Source organism: Schistocerca cancellata, chromosome 4 (assembly GCF_023864275.1).
Source record: "Schistocerca cancellata isolate TAMUIC-IGC-003103 chromosome 4, iqSchCanc2.1, whole genome shotgun sequence".
In the NCBI taxonomy this organism is placed as follows: domain Eukaryota; kingdom Metazoa; phylum Arthropoda; class Insecta; order Orthoptera; family Acrididae; genus Schistocerca; species Schistocerca cancellata.
Genome location: NC_064629.1, coordinates 904,085,289 through 904,101,954, shown reverse-complemented (window position 1 = coordinate 904,101,954; position 16,666 = coordinate 904,085,289).

Here is a 16,666-nt window from a genome sequence, read left to right as displayed (position 1 = left end):
ACTCGCATTCGGGAGGATGACGGTTCAATTCCGCGTCCGGCCATCCTGATTTAGGTTTTCCGTGATTTCCCTAAATCACTTCAAGCAAATGCCGGGATGGTTCCTCTGAAAGGGCACGGCTGACTTCCTTCCCAATCCTTCCCTAATCCGATGATGCCGATGACCACGCTGTCTGGTCTTCTTCCCCAAACCAACCAACCTAAGCAGCGTCTATGCATGAGCTGTTAAGCTGATTGTGCAATAATTCTCGCACTTGTCAGCTCTTGCCGTCTTCGGAATTGTGTGGATGATGCTTTACCGAAAGTAAGATGGTATATCGCCAGACTCATACGTTCTACGCACAAACGTGAATAGTCGTTTTGTTGCCACTTCCCCAAATGATTTTAGAAATTCTGATGGAATGTTATCTATCCCTTCTGCCTTATTTGACCGTAAGTCCTCCAAAGCTCTTTGAAATTCCGATTCTAATACTGGATCCCTTATCTCTTCTAAATCGACTCCTGTTTCTTTTTCTATCACATCAGACAAATCTTCACCCTCATAGAGGCTTTCAATGTATTCTTTGCACCTATCTGCTCTCTCCTCTGCATTGAACAGTGGAATTCCCGTTGCACTCTTAATGTTACCACCGTTGCTTTTAATGTCACCAAAGGTTATTTTGACTTTCCTGTATGCTGAGTCTGTCCTTCCGACAATCATATCTTTTTCGATGTCTTCACATTTTTCCTGCAGCCATTTCGTCTTAGCTTCCCTGCACTTCCTATTTATTTCATTCCTCAGCGACTTGTATTTCTGTATTTATGATTTTCCCGGAACATGTTTGTACTTCCTCCTTTCATCAATCAACTGAAGTATTTCTTCTGTTACCCATGGTTTCTTCGCAGCTACCTTCTTTGTACCTATGTTTTCCTTCCCAACTTTTGTGATGGCCCTTTTTAGAGGTGTCCATTCCTCTTCAACTGTACTGCCTACTGCGCTATTCCTTATTGCTGTATCTATAGCGCTGTAGAACTTCAAACGTATCTCGTCATTCCTTAGTACTTCCGTATCCCACTTCTTTGCGTATTGATTCTCCCTGACTAATGTCTTGAACTTCAGCCTACTCTTCATCACTATTATATTGTGGTCTGAGTCTATATCTGCTCCTGGGTACGCCTTACAATCCAGTATCTGATTTCGGAATCTCTGTCTGACCATGATGTAATCTAATTGAAATCATCCCGTATCTCCCGGCTTTTTCCAAGTATACCTCCTCCTCTTGTGATTCTTGAACAGGGTATTCGCTATTACTTGCTGAAACTTGTTACACAACTCAATTAGTGTTTCTCCTCTTTCATTCCTTGTCCCAAGCCCATATTCTCCTGTAACCTTTTCTTCTACTCCTTCCCCTACAACTGCATTCCAGTCGCCCATGACTATTAGATTTTCGTCCCCCTTTACATACTGCATTACCCTTTCAGTATCCTCATACACTTTCTCTATCTGTTCATCTTCAGCTTGCGATGTCGGCATGTATACCTGAACTATCGTTGGCGGTGTTGGTCTCCTGTCGATTCTGATTAGAACAACCCGGTCACTGAACTGTTCACAGTAATACAACCTCTGCCCTACCTTCCTATTCATAACGAATCCTACACCTGTTATACCATTTTCTGCTGATGTTGATATCACCCGATACTCATCTGACCAGAAATCCTTGTCTTCCTTCCATTTCACTTCACTGATCCCTACTATCTATAGATTGAGCCTTTGCATTTCCCTTTTCAGATATTCTAGTTTCCCTACCACGTTCAAGCTTCTGACATTTCACGCCCCGACTCGTAGAACGTTATCCTTTCGTAGATTATTCAATCTTTTTCTCATGGTAACCTCCCCTTCGCAGTCCCCTCCCGGAGATCCGAATGGGGGACTATTCCGGAATATTTTGCCAATGGAGAGATCATCATGACACATCTTCAATTACAGGCCACATGTCCTGTGGATACACGTACGTGTCTTCAATGCAGTGGTTTCCATTGCCTTCTGCATCCTCATGTCGTTGATCATTGCTGATTTTTCCGCCTTTAGGGGCAATTTCCCACCCCTAGGGCAAGAGAGTGCCCTGAACCTCTATCCGCTCCTCCGCCCTCTTTGACAAGGCCGTTGGCAGAATGAGGCTGACTTCTTGTGCCGGAAGTCTTCGGCCGCCAATGCTGATTATTTATCAAAATTTAGGCAGTGGTGGGGATCGAACCCGGGACCGAAGACGTTTTGATTATGAATCAAAGACGCTACCCCTAGACCGCGGGAAGTATTCCTACAGAACAGATTTCTAGTCTCCAGAAAAGTCATTACACTCGAACATAATACGTGTTCCAAAATTCTACATCTGATCGACGTTAGAGATATAGGTCTATAGTCCTGCACATCTGTTCGACGTCCCTTCTTGAAAACGGGTTGACCTGTGCCCTTTTCCAATCCTTTGGAACGCTACGCTCTTCTAGAGACCTACGGTACACCCCTGCAAGAAGGGGGGCAAGTTCCTTCACGTACTCTGCGTAAAATCGAACTGGTATCCCATCAGGTCCAGCGGCCTTTCCTCTTTTGAGCGATTTTAATTGTTTCTCTATCCCTCTGTCGTCTATTTCGATATCTACCATTCTGTCATCTATGCGATAACCTAGAGAAGGAACAACAGTGCAGTCTTGCTCTGTGAAACAGCTTTGGAAAAAGACATTTAGTATTTCGGCCTTTAGTCTGTCATCTTCTGTTTCAGTACCATTTTGGTCACAGAGTGTCTGGACATTTTGTTTTGATCCACCTACCGCTTTGACGTAAGACCAAAATTTCTTAGGATTTTCTGCCAAGTCAGTACATAGAACTTTACTCTCGAATTCAATGAACGCCTCTCGCATAGCCCACCTCACACTACATTTCGCTTGGCGTAATTTTTGTTTGTCTGCAAGGGTTTGGCTATGTTTATGTTTGCTGTGAAGTTCCCTTTGCTTCCGCAGCAGTTTTCTAACTCGGTTGTTGTACCACGGTGGCTCTTTTCCATCTCTTACGATCTTGCTTGGCACATACTCATCAAACGCATTTTGTACGATGGTTTTGAACTTTGTGCACTGATCCTCAACACTATCTGTATTTGAGACAAAACTTTTGTGTTGAGCCATCAAGTACTCTGGAATCTGCTTTTTGTCGCTTTTGCTAAACAGAAAAATCTTCCTACCTTTTTTAATATTTCTATTTACGGCCGAAATCATCGATGCAGAAACCGCTTTATGATCACTGATTCCCTGTTCTGCGTTAACTGTTTCAAATAGTTCGGGTCTGTTGGTCACCAGAAGGTCTAATATGTTATCGCCACGAGTCGGTTCTTTGTTTAACTGCTCAAGGTAGTTTTCGGATAGAGTACTTAACAAAATTTCACTGGTTTCTTTGTCCCTGCCACCCGTTATGAACGTTTGGGTCTCCCAGTCTACACCCAGCAAATTAAAATCTCCACCCAGAACTATAACATGGTGGGGAAATGTTCGCTATAAACTCGCCTCCCCCTTCACTGTCCAGCCTGTCTCAGTGGTATACATTCCAGTCTGAGTTTAGAATTTCATTACTGTTTACATCTGGTTTCAGCCAACTTTCTGTCCCTAGTACTATGTGGGCATTATGACCGTTTATAATGAGAGCAGTTCTGGGACCCTGCTATAGATGCTCCTGCAGTTTACTATTAGCACATTAATATTGTTATTTCCTGTTGCATTTTACCTACTCCTACCTTGCCGCGTCTCAGGAAGTGTCTTGTCGGGTCTAGGGAGGGAATTCTCTAACCTAAAAAACCCACATGTGCACTGCACACGTACTCCGCTACCCTTGTAGCCGCTTCCTGCGTGTAGTGCACGCCTGACCTATTCAGGGGGACCCTACTTTTCTCCACCCGATGGCTGAGGTCCAGAAATTTGTACCCCAGATATCTGCAGAATCCTCTGGTTTAAGCCTTCCACTCGGCTCCAAACCAGAGGACCGCGATCGGTTCTGGGAACGATACTACAAATAGTTAGATCATATTTCACCCCGCGAGCGAGGCTTTCCGCCTTCACCAACTCCGCCAACCGCCTTTATGAACTGAGGACGACCTCAGAACCCAGACGGCAGGAGTCATTGGTGCCAACATGAGCAAAAATTTGCAGTCGGGTGCACCCAGTGCTCTCTATCCCCGCCGGCAGGGCCTCCTCCACATCTCGGATGAGACCCCCCAGCAAGCAGACAGAGTGAACACTAGCCTTCTTCCCCAACCTTTCCGCTATTTCCCTAACCGTGTGCCTGCTCGGACCATGCTGAAGGAGCGGCCACATGTCCACTCACAGGCAGAGCGGCTGATGCCACACGGCCAGCCTCCACATTGACCCTCCACCTCGTGCGCCGCGAACGCCGCTGAACCCGCCACTCCCCTTGGGGAGAGGGTTGCCCGACCGCGCCCGGTACCCGAGAAGATGTCTCGACAGCAGGGACAGTGGATGACGCATGTAACACCTGGGGTGTACCATGCGACACACCAGACTCCCCACTGCCGCTACACTCCGAGGCAGCAGCCTGAAGACGGCTGCCCGCGCCATCAACACGTTCAGCTGTTCGCGAACAGTGGCCAGCTCCTCCTGCGTCACACATCCTATCCATCCTAAGAAAACAATTTACTGTAGAGGGTAAATCAACTTTTAAGTAGACTGCTAATTCACTAACCTCGGCTGTTAGTTGACTGTGGTTACTAGACACTTCTTGTGGAAAACAATGAAAATAGCACTACCTGTCTCTGGACTGTATTCAAAACAAACACTAGCACTACTGGCACTATGGCTGACTAAAGGGACTCTCTCTGACTGTATTCAAAACAAACACGAGATCTATGGAACACTATTACTAGCACTCCACAATTAATGCTTCCTAAAAGCAATAAGAGTTGACAAGTAAGAAAAATACAGTTAATACTTAAATTAGCGTAGCTCGCTGCACAGCAGACGTGACACAGACGGCAGTTACGACGACACAGAAAAAGTCGGGAGTAACTAGGTCGTATGAATGTTTGGTGCACTAGCTAACATTGTTCTTAATGTTAGTTGAGCCGATAAGATACAGATCGACTCTGTTTCCTCGTCTGCTCCGACTACTTAAGTGCATTTCACTGTATGTAATACACGTAATCCGTAGATAAAGAAGTCCAGAGCATTCAGGTCTCCCTCCTCTCTATGCAAAATCGGTGAAAGGAGGAACCATTCCGCTTGTTAATAGCCCAATGATGAAGCTGGTCTCTACACGAGGTTGGTTTGAAGACCACTGCGCTTCACTAGGTATGATCCTGCTGGTGATTGTATGCCCTTGCCGTAGACGTGGCCCAACTTAGGAATGAAGGTCAACAGATTAGCAGATGTAGCGTTCACGGAAGCTTATCTTATCACTCAACATGACATACTTTTGGATACAGTCACCTTGATTTTGAGATGGTGTGCAATGTGTAGATAGGAAAAGTGTGACACGCATTGTCGAGGGCAATATGTCGTTGGCACCGTCAGTTACTCGGTTCTGGTGTACAAGGTTTGGAACACCGAAAAGAGTTTGCGGCTTTTCGCAGATGATGCTGTAGTACACAGATAGGTTGCAGCATTAGAAAATTGTAGCGAAATGCAGGAAGATCTGCAGCGGATAGGCACTTGGAGCAGGGAGTGGCAACTGACCCTTAATATAGACAAATGTAATGTATTGCGAATACATAGAAAGAAGGATCCTTTATTGTATGATTATATGATAGCGGAACAAACACGGGTAGCAGTTACTTGTGTAAAATATCTGGGAGTATGCGTGCGGAACGATTTGAAGTGGAATGATCACATAAAATTAATCGTTGGTAAGGCGGGTACCAGGTTGAGATTCACTGGGAGAGTCCTTAGAAAATGTAGTCCATCAACAAAGGAGGTGGCCCAAAAAACACTCGTTCGACCTATACTTGAGTATTGCTCATCAGTGTGGGATCCGTACCAGATCGGGTTGACAGAGGAGATAGAGAAGATCCAAAGAAGAGCGGTGCGTTTCGTCACAGGGTTATTTGGTAAGTGTGATAGCGTTACGGAGATGTTTAGAAAACTCAAGTGGCAGACTCTGCAAGACAGGCGCTCTGCATGGCGGTGTAGCTTCCTGTCCAGGTTTCGAGCGGGTGCGTTTCTGGATGAGGTGTCGAATATATTGCTTACTCCTGCTTATACCTCCCGAGGAGATCACAAATGTAAAATTAGAGAGATTCGAGCGCGAGCGGAGGCTTTCCGGCAGTCGTTCTTCCCGCGAACCATACGCGACTGGAACAGAAAAGGAAGGTAATGTCAGTGGCACGTAAAATGCCCTCCGCCACACACCGTTGGGTGGCTTGCGGAGTATAAATGTAGATGTAAATGTAGATGTAGTTGAAGTCCTTGTCCACTCGTCTACAGTTAAGGAAAAAATGCGGTGACGCATGAATTCCTGTTCTGACGAAAGAACCCACCGGTGTGAAACATACTTGACATACGAATGTCGATCGGTCACAGTACAACAGGTAGTGTTTTACACTACTGGTCGTTAGAACTACAACATTTTACCTAGTAATCAATACCGAAATTGATAAGGAAATTTCACTTATTCTGCGTAGCCATGTAGTTTGAAGAAGACATTAATAAAATTCTAGATGATATGGGACAATACAGGTTGAAAATTTTACTATAAAGAGCAGTTACTCTAGTTGCTCATCTGGCTATAATCCGACAGGGTGTCGAGTCGAACCGAGTTTGAATGACAGAGGCATGTCATTCCATGCTGTCTCAACTGTATGCCAAAATTTATGAACAGTAGTGACTGGCGAGAGTTGGCGTTCCATTCCCTTGGCATTCCATGGTGAGTATTTTTCGGCGGGTGTGACATCAGAAAGGCTCGCAGGCCATTGCAGCAGTCAAACATCCTCTATCTCGTGGTAGGTCAGGACAGCAAGGAAAACATGCGATCATGCTTTACCTCATTGAAAGATTTCATCACTGAGACCTCGAATACAAGGCACTGCCGCCGAACATAATACGTCAGAAATGTGGCGGCTGACACCGAAATTACCGACTATACCAACGAGAATTGATGGTGGTGAGCAGCGAAGGGCGCTCATTACTAACATGCCACGGGCTAGACTTATTAGACGATGACGAATACGATCTGGCAATATTTATTTTCCTAGAGCCTCCAACAGAAATACTTCTATACTGCTGCAACGTACAGAAACTAGGCTCATCTGAAAGTACGACGTGGTGTCACTCTTGTACCTAGTGCTATCACTGAGCACATCACTGTCGGCCCTCCTCTTTCTACTGATACGTCTAGCGAAGCCGCCACAATGGCCGCCGTGCTGACGGTCTGTGGAGCTCCAAACAGACATAATCGTCCTGACCATTCAGATACTCGACTTCAGTCAGCAAGTGGACGAGGTTGACACATGGTAAGTGAGATGGTTGTACGATTCTGCACATCACAGAGAAAGAAATGTCCTTTCTCTTGGTCGAATGTGACCTTTGTTGTGACCCAGCATTGCTTTGAGAACGTTCCTCCTTATCCTGACATTAGCAGTTTCGCAAGACTGTCGTGGTATCGAGCAACACGAGCAGCAACACCACGGAACGATAAACCACAGTATGCTATTGGACATTTCTCCTTCTTCCAAACATCCTTCATCTCGAATTATAAACCTGGTGTCTACTCTTTCCTAATCTACGGAAGGTATATGACATTAATGAAATCCGTTTGGACCTGTTGCACTGAAATACTAATGATTTGCAAATCCAAGCAGGTAACAAATTTCATGCCGATTTGACGTTTGATGCACGCCACCTTCATGGCGTAGCGGCTTTCAAGCCCAGCGGTGTAGATTACCTTCAAATTACCCTCTAATCTGCCCTTGCAGACGAAGTGATGAATTTTTTTTCAGTTTATCTATCTCTAATTTTGCTATTTCATGCAGGCAGAATGTTTAGTATACCGTTAACCAATAACATACTTAAGTTGTTACTTCACCTTTAACTGTAGTGGTATATTTAACCTGTCTGCAGACTGTAGAAACGAGGCCAAGTACAAGTTACACGGTGGAACGTGATAAGACTCTCTGAGCTGTTGAACCTGTTCCACCAACAACAGCCTTGTGGAATTATTATTATTATTATTTGGCGCGCGTATGTATGTGTGTGTGTGTGTGTGTGTGTGTGTGTGTGTGTGTGTGTGTGTGTGTGTGTCTGTGTTTGTGTGTGTGTGTGTGTGTGTGGGCGCGCGCGCATAGCGTATAGTGCTAAGAGAGATTCTGTTAAAGGTCACCAAAATACCCACTGCACAAGTTATTGCTCTACACACACTAATGATTCGTTATGTCTTCCTAAACATATTTCGTTATTGAGCCTGTCACTCTTACTCAGCAACAAGAATTAATCAGCGTGAGGAATAGAATCAGTCACAACTTGATCTATAATTTTAATGAAGGTTCCATGTACGATTCCAGATTACACTATGAGCGATCCGTGAATAGCAAATGGTAGCTCCACATGCTGTGAGAAAATCATGGCACAAAAAAGAAAAAAAATCGTTGACTTACCTCAACTGTGCGACTGGTCCCGGTGGAGGTTCGAGTCCTCCCTCGGGCATGGGTGTGTGTGTTTGTCGTTTGGATAATTTAGGTTAAGTAGTGTGTAAGCTTAGGGACTGATGACCTTAGCAGTTAAGTCCCATAAGATTTCACAGACATTTGAACATTTTTGACTTACCTCAGTAATAGCATACACACCAATGCTATATTTGGGTTACATATATAGCTCATATCTGCTTCATTATCGTACAGTATGCGAATAGTTGTCTTTGAAGAGCGCTTTCTAACTCGCAGGACACATGGTTCAATACAAAGTTAAATCCCTAAGTTCAAGATACTTCTGTTTAAAATTGAATACTTAGATTTGATTCCTGCCCTTATTGAAACCTTTCACGAGTGGAGGTGCCCAGTATGTGATAGAAATCGAATTACCAAACTTAATAAATCCTTAGAGCTCCACAAACAGTTTTCCTAGGACATCAACGAATCCATATTTTTTCTCTCAACAGTTGTGATAAGAAAGAGGTCGCAAAACCGTGAACTTGGGTTTTCCTCATTGTCCACACAGTTTTAAACCTTCGACTTTCAGCCGATCGTGACTATGAGCCAACTAAACATTTTTATGACTGTTATTCTTGAGTGACGAAAGCTAAAAGTTAATTTTCTACCTTAATTTGTCAGTTTCCCTTGGAGAAGGTTGACCTCAACTGGTGTCTGTATTGGAATGGTAACGTACTGAAATTCCAGGGTGTAGTGACGACAGTGATTCAAATGACAATTTCCCTTGTAAGAAATTTGAACTGACTTACGAACCAAGTGACTGTAAGGAACCACATATAATCAAGTAATTAATGATTTGTTCAGTACTTAGACTTGCCTAAGCAGTAATTTCAACTTCTTGGTTCAAGATTACAAGCATGAAAAACACGAAACTACTAATACAATCATCTTTAGGAAAAGAAATATTGCTTTACACAATCCTATAAGCAAGAAAGTACATACTGTGTCTGTCTTGTAATAACAGTTTAAAGAATGAACTTCAAGCAAACCATGACCAGCCAGAATGTTGACTCTTCATTGATTAATCAACAGCTGTTTTACTTTAAAGTGGGAATCAGAAACCATACAGCCGAGTTGCTCACTCAGTTCCAATAGAAGAGACGTGTGATAAAATGGGGACAGTTCTAAGGAGAATAAAGTATGATGAAATTAAGTGGCAAATGTGTTAGGATTTGAAGGTTATAAGTGGTAACACAGAGCATTGTTCATTTAATACTTATGGGACAACAGAACTACAGGACACCATTTCGTTAAACGAGACAGGTTCGTAAGAGTATCTTATCAGCCCTGTGAAAAATATTTATCTTATGCGCTCTTAGTTTATCTCAAGCACGTCCAAATTCTTATACTTTTTTGTTTGCTTATTTATTTTACAACATGTTCCATTACAATATTTGTAACACTATATGTATTTATTGTGTGTGTGTGTTTGTTGTGTAGTGTAGTGCAGTGTTTGTGTTATGTGATGATGATGATAATGGTGATGAGAGCAGGGAGACGGTGAAACCCGGGTCTGGCTTACACACAACTCCTCTCGAATAGCAGTAAGGAGACCGCCAAGCTTAACGTCCCTATCCGTCGGACGGATAATCATCAACAGTGTCACAGCCCTCATTTCATGAGACACTGCGGAGACGTTGTATGTTTAAACCAGAACTTTGGCGCAAAGACTGGTGATCAGGAACTTTACGCCACCGGTTTAGGTGCTAGCGCTTATCCCAAAAACGTACTTCCTCCTAAACGTCATGTAGAACTTTAAAGACTTTATGAACGTGCTGTTCAAGTACTTAATGTTTGGTAATGGTCCTTTTCCTGCCACGCCGGGTAGTCGTGCAGTCTGAGGCGTCTTGTCACGGTTCGTGCGGCTCCCCCCGTCGGAGATTCGAGTCCTCTCTCGGGCATGGGTGTGTGTGTTGTCCTTAGCGCAGGTTAGTTTAAGTTAGTTTGCTTAGTGTGTAAGCCTAGGGACCGATGAACTCAGCAGTTTGGTCCCATAGTCCTTACCACAAATTTCCAAATTTTATCCCTTTCCTAGAAAGTAATTAAGTAGTTTTCAAGTATTTGACACGATTCTTTCCTAAGCAGATTTAAGGAAATTTTCACAATTAATTTGCAATGGATCTGATACCAGAAAAGTGACTCAGAATTTTAGAATTGGCTTAATAAAAGGTAGGAAGTCACATGTAAGGCATCTGTGATGGCAGTGACAGAACTTCTTGGCAGAATAAAGAAGATATATTACAAATGTCTTGGTACAACCCTCCTGAGAACAAATAACGCCATGGGATGCCGAATGTCTTTAAAACGCCATCGCCTCCATTGACACCTAGATCAGTTCCCAGGAAACCTAGCTCCGTGCCGATGGAACCCAGCCACGCAGGAGGACTGTTGCTGGATTTTGAAAACAGAAGTTTTAGCATCACATTAGAGAATAATCTGAAAAATGTTTTGGTTATAAATATTATTCACACTGTTTCATTGCTATTTTTAGTCTTATGTATCAACCAGAGACTTTAGTAAATGAAGAATACTTACTACTCTTGTGATTGTCATAAACTGTTGCCGGTTCAGAATATTTTTAGTGTTTATTAATATACTCAAATTTTCTTGTAGCTTAAGATCTGTATTTGTTGATCCCCATCAAATCTCATACATGTCTTTAAGAAACCAAAAAGCATGAAATAGAGATTATTTCTATATTCCACGGATTTTTTTTTAAGATCAGTCCTGTTGTAAACGTACTCTTAACGAAAAAAATTCTCCCAATTTTCTTCCTTTTTTACGAGTGAATCGAACTAATGTTGAACACTTCAAATGGACTTTAAAAAGTGTTACTGAAATGACTTGTAATAAAACGAACATTGACTGCTTTCCGTTTATATATTATAATATAGCAAAAAAGAACTTAATACCCAAGTCCCACTATGAAGGGAAATATATAAATTTATTAGCTTCGGACAGCCTCAAGGAAACCGGCAATGAATAAATGGTTTTGTGTCCTGCGCACAACATGATTATTTAGGATGGAGAAGACGTACGTGGCTGAGAGTGGTGGCCCAATGGTAAGACAGGGAACTTGCCTTTATGAGGACGGAGGTTCAAGTCCTCGTACGGTCATCGAGATGTAGTCTTCTCCGTGTCTTTTCTAAACGTTTGCGGCAAATTCTGGGACAGTTGATCCGTAGCGGACATGTCCGTTTATATTCCATGGCCATTCCCCAACCGATTTTGTACTCCATCGCTGACAACCTATTTGTGGACGGCACGTCAAATCTTTTTCTTCATTCTCTTCTCTTAACAAGCTCGGAATAGATATACTCGTACATGGTACAGGAAGGGGCTATCCTGATTTTAGTCTTATGTGATTTAGGAAAAATCACGTAAAACCTAATTTCTAAAAATAACGGGTGGGAAACTATTGCTCACTGGCACGAATTCTGGTAGGTCTGTTCCCATTTCAAAATGTCTAGCAGCAAACTGGGACTTAGCAGTGCGGTTATCATCCGTCAGAAGGTGCCGTAACACTTGAAGGATTCCACATGTTTCAGGCATCGAGCTGGTACGTTAGTCTCTTTCTGTACCGTTTTAACAGGATTTTAAATCAGGAATCATACTTAGTAAACCTCAAGTCTTAGAGCCCTTGAAGGTTATTAAGAAGTAGAACAGGTAAAGAAATAAAAATTCTGGAATATTTATGAGTACACATATGCCATTTAACACTTCGTATACGTTGTACTTCGTATACTAAATACTGTATGTGTATACGCTTTTAGAAAGAGAATAATTGAAAGGATGAAATGTTGTTTGACTTCACCATAGAGGCTTACTAGTCTTGCGAGTTGACTAAAGATTTCGTTATCAGTATATCGTTCCCAACACCTGAAGTGAAACTTGGATAGGCAGTAGATTAGAGGACAGTGATAAAACTGTCACTATCCAGTCTATACTTTATGATTCACTAGAAGTAGTTTTCAGACAAAAATGTTGTAAATACAGAATACACATATCTTAGACAGTTGTTGCACGGTGCAGTAAGACGTGCAAGAAGTTAAACTTCGAAGAAAAGTCATGTAGTTGACCATTAACATATCAGAATGTAATTCAGTGCGTGTAAGTAGTTGAAAAGACGAATATAGATTGATTACACCACATCTAATGCAATGAAGAAATGAGTGACTCATTTCGAGCTTCTAAGCAGTATCCATGTGATGTCATTTCATGTTGAAAGGCCACTTTAATATAGAGATGACGATGGCTGATACCGGCTTCAGATTTATTGGATTAAATAGCCTTTTACCCGAAGCTTCACCCACATATTTGTTTGACACTTATATTAAAAACACCTCTTCCTCTCCCTCTCTCTCTGGTCACCTCTTGTTCCTTTTGTCTGTTCACTTTAGTCTCCCACCTGTATCTCCCTGCCGCCTCCTCACTGTCTGCATCTCTTCATCTCCTCTATCCACACCCTTTGTACATTTCGTCCACCTCCTTCAACAGGCCATACCTGCCTCACCCACCCTCCCACTCTCCTTCCATCTCTGGCCCCCCTCTCCCTTTTTCATCTGCCTGAAACCCACCTTCATCTTCTTCCTGCCTCATGCATTCCCCCATCTCTCATCTCTCATCCTCTTCTTCCTTGCTCTGTCCATTCCCTCCTCTATTCATCTCATACAGTCCCCAGCCATGCTCATCTCCACATGTAGCACCTGCAGTACCGTTCAATAAAAGTGGCCCATACTACTCTAACTATACACCTATCACACAAGGCAGGTTACATACCAGAGGCTTGAAAATGATTTATTTGCCCCTAACATATAGGCCGCCATGCTAAGCAGGTCTACAAAGTAGGCTAATACTGCTCCAACACAACACACATATATATCATGGAGGGCAGCCCATATGTTGGGGACCAGAAAAATGTTTCTTTCCCTGACATATAGGCTACCCTGTGAAGTTGATTCATTTTTAGGGTGATACTGTTCCCATGCAACATACCTTTTATGCAGGGCAGCCTATATGCCTGGGGCTGGAAAAACATGCTTTGTATGTATCTATGCTCCAGCTGAAGCTAGGATTTTATAGGCCCATAGTACTGATACTCATGACACCTGCTGTTTCTGTGACACATTTGTTTGAAATCATTCCAGGGTGTCCTGGACAGACACACACAGTATGATTTATATACATACTAGCCACTTCACCATGGCTTCACTTACAAGTGTGGTCTACACTTACACTGAACACACTCCTCCTTATTCTCTCTGTGTCCACCTCTTACTCCCTCTGTCGGTCCAAGTTATCCTCTCACCTGTCTGCCTCCATCTCTCCACTCTCTCTGTATCTTCATCTCCTCTCCCCCCACTCTCATTGTCCATTTCCTCCAGCCCATCTCTGACACCTTATCTTCCTCCCTGCATTCTCTTTCCATCTCCACCTCTCTTTATTCCTTTTCCATCTGCCCAATATCCCTCTACAACCTCTATCTCTTGCATGCATCCCCCCTCCTTCATTCTGTATGTCCATTTCCATCACCCCATTTCTCTGTCTATTTTCTCCACTTAACCATCTCAACCTTCCCTCAGCCATGCTCATCAGCAGGTGGTGCCCCTGCAATAAAGTCAATGAAGCTGCCCAGTACTATTTCCACAACACATTAGGCACACAGGGCAGACCATACATCATGGGCTTGAAAAATCATTTATTTGCCCCTAACGTACAGGCCACCATGCAAAGCAGGTCGATAAGGCACACTGATACTACTCTAATTCAAAATGTTTTTGATGCAAGTAAGTTTACTGGTCAATGGTCGGATAGCAGTTTCTTTTTTGAACATGTAGGCTGCTGTGCAAAGCAGGTTCATTTTGCAGGATAATACTGTTCCTATGCAACATGTCTGTCGTGCAGGGCAGCCTATATCCTGGAAATAATCACGGTTTTGCCCGTATCTATTACTCCTATTGAAGGTAGGACTTCATATACATACAGCACTGATAGTTGTGGGGCCTACTGATCTGTGAAAAATGTGGTTGAAATCGATCAAGGCGTTTGGATGGAGGTACTGGACATACACACATACACTATGCTATGCTTGATTTTGCAAGGGACCTTATGACTTTGCTTAACATAAGGAAGTAAATGATCTGAGGTATTCTTCATACATTTTCAGATCAATGTGAGATAACCACAGAAATAATCGTCAAACTTCATTTGGAGATGAAACTACCAAGACCATTACTGTGGGGTATGGATTCCTTCCAAATTTCCTAGAGCGTTAGTTCTAGGATGAATCAGGCAATACACCATATCCTCCCATACAAAATTAAATGAAGCCTATTCTTTGCTACCCTATGGGAAGGATCAAGATCTTTCAAATAGGGTAACTATAGTAATCGGTTTATAGCAACACGGTAGTGAGACATACGAAGCTCATTCTGAACTGAAGATTGCTCAGCGAGCTGCACATAAGAGAAATAAATGTATCAGCCAATAGACTGAAGAGGAGCACCTAATTATGATGGCTGTGACAACGTAACAGAAATGGGCGGCACTTGTTGCGAAGCAAGTGTCTGGAAGATCGATTAAGATTTTGCTTTATTCCAAGAAATAAGAAAAAGAGAAACTACAACGTAATGGTTTACCTTCGTAATTTCTTGTAGGAAACCCGTACATGGTTTGAGAAATAGCAATTTATTAATTTTGTGGACTGAATGAATCGTATGAAAGCGTAAAAGTCAAGAAACTAAATCGACGTGGTTTGTTGTTCAAGTACATAAGGTTTGTTAATTGTCCTTTTCCTAGAAACTGATTAAGTTAGTACAGTAATTTTCCCAAAACTCTGCTTTAGGCAATTTTCCGTTTACAGACTCATAAAAATTCATAAGCCACATCATTTACTGAGGTTCACACAAGTGTCTCGTTCGTTCCTGTGTAATGTAAAACCCATATTAACATTTTCCCACATTCCATTTCACTGTGCCCGTCCTGTTTTATGCTGTATATTATTTATGACACACTATACTAGTACTGAAATGAAAACTCACCCATAAATCGAAGGAACTGTTCAGAGGAAACAATTACATGTTGTACTAGTATAACATGTAGCGAAGCAAGTTTTATGTTCTGTTATTTGAGAAATGACACTCATGTTATTGACGGTTACAATATCTGCTTATACAGCGTATCTTCTCTTTAGAATGTTGGGATATTCTAATGTGAAGGTACAGACACAGTATATGGACATTGTAACAAAAAAATATATATTTATACCTCTAAGGGCTAAAATTACAGCGAATAATTGCCTCTGCTTCTTCGCGAATCACGAAATTTATTAGCGTAACGTTTGAGAACCCCGTGACATATGAAAGTTTCGACCGGTGCTGGAGGCGTGATCGGATAGCCGAAGTAGTTATGGTGACAACTTACGATTAGCGGGCAATGCGCTTTCGAGTCCAGGTCAGGTATAAATTTTTGTGTGTGACAAACAGCTGTCGTCAATCACGTCTTGGAAAATGCGAAGCCATTTCGTGTAAGCGATAGTCAATTTTCTTTCAGTGTTGTTTCTGTGGATATTACAATACACTTCTCTCACTGTTTTGGGTTATTCGTTAGAAAATGTTTTTCACAAAGCAGTCTAACTGTACCTATAGTGAAGATGCACTTATAATACCAAACTGCTATCTGCTGATAAACTGGAGTACAAACTACTGTAGGTAAACACTGCATATTAATATAAATGCTCACTTTTACGCTATCAACAGTTTCATTTCCAGAGATGACGAACTCCAGGAAAGTTTACCATACAAAATTAATGTGAGGAGATACGTTGATTTGTTTCTTCTCTAAACTAGCAGTAATGCCAAGCGATATGTTAGTGAAAATAGCTATTTGAGAAGCTTGATAATATGTCCATTTCATTTCACATTATTATCGATGGAAACATCCAAAAATGTTCATTCCTGTTCACTGACTACCGCTGGTGTCAATCTGTTTATTGGA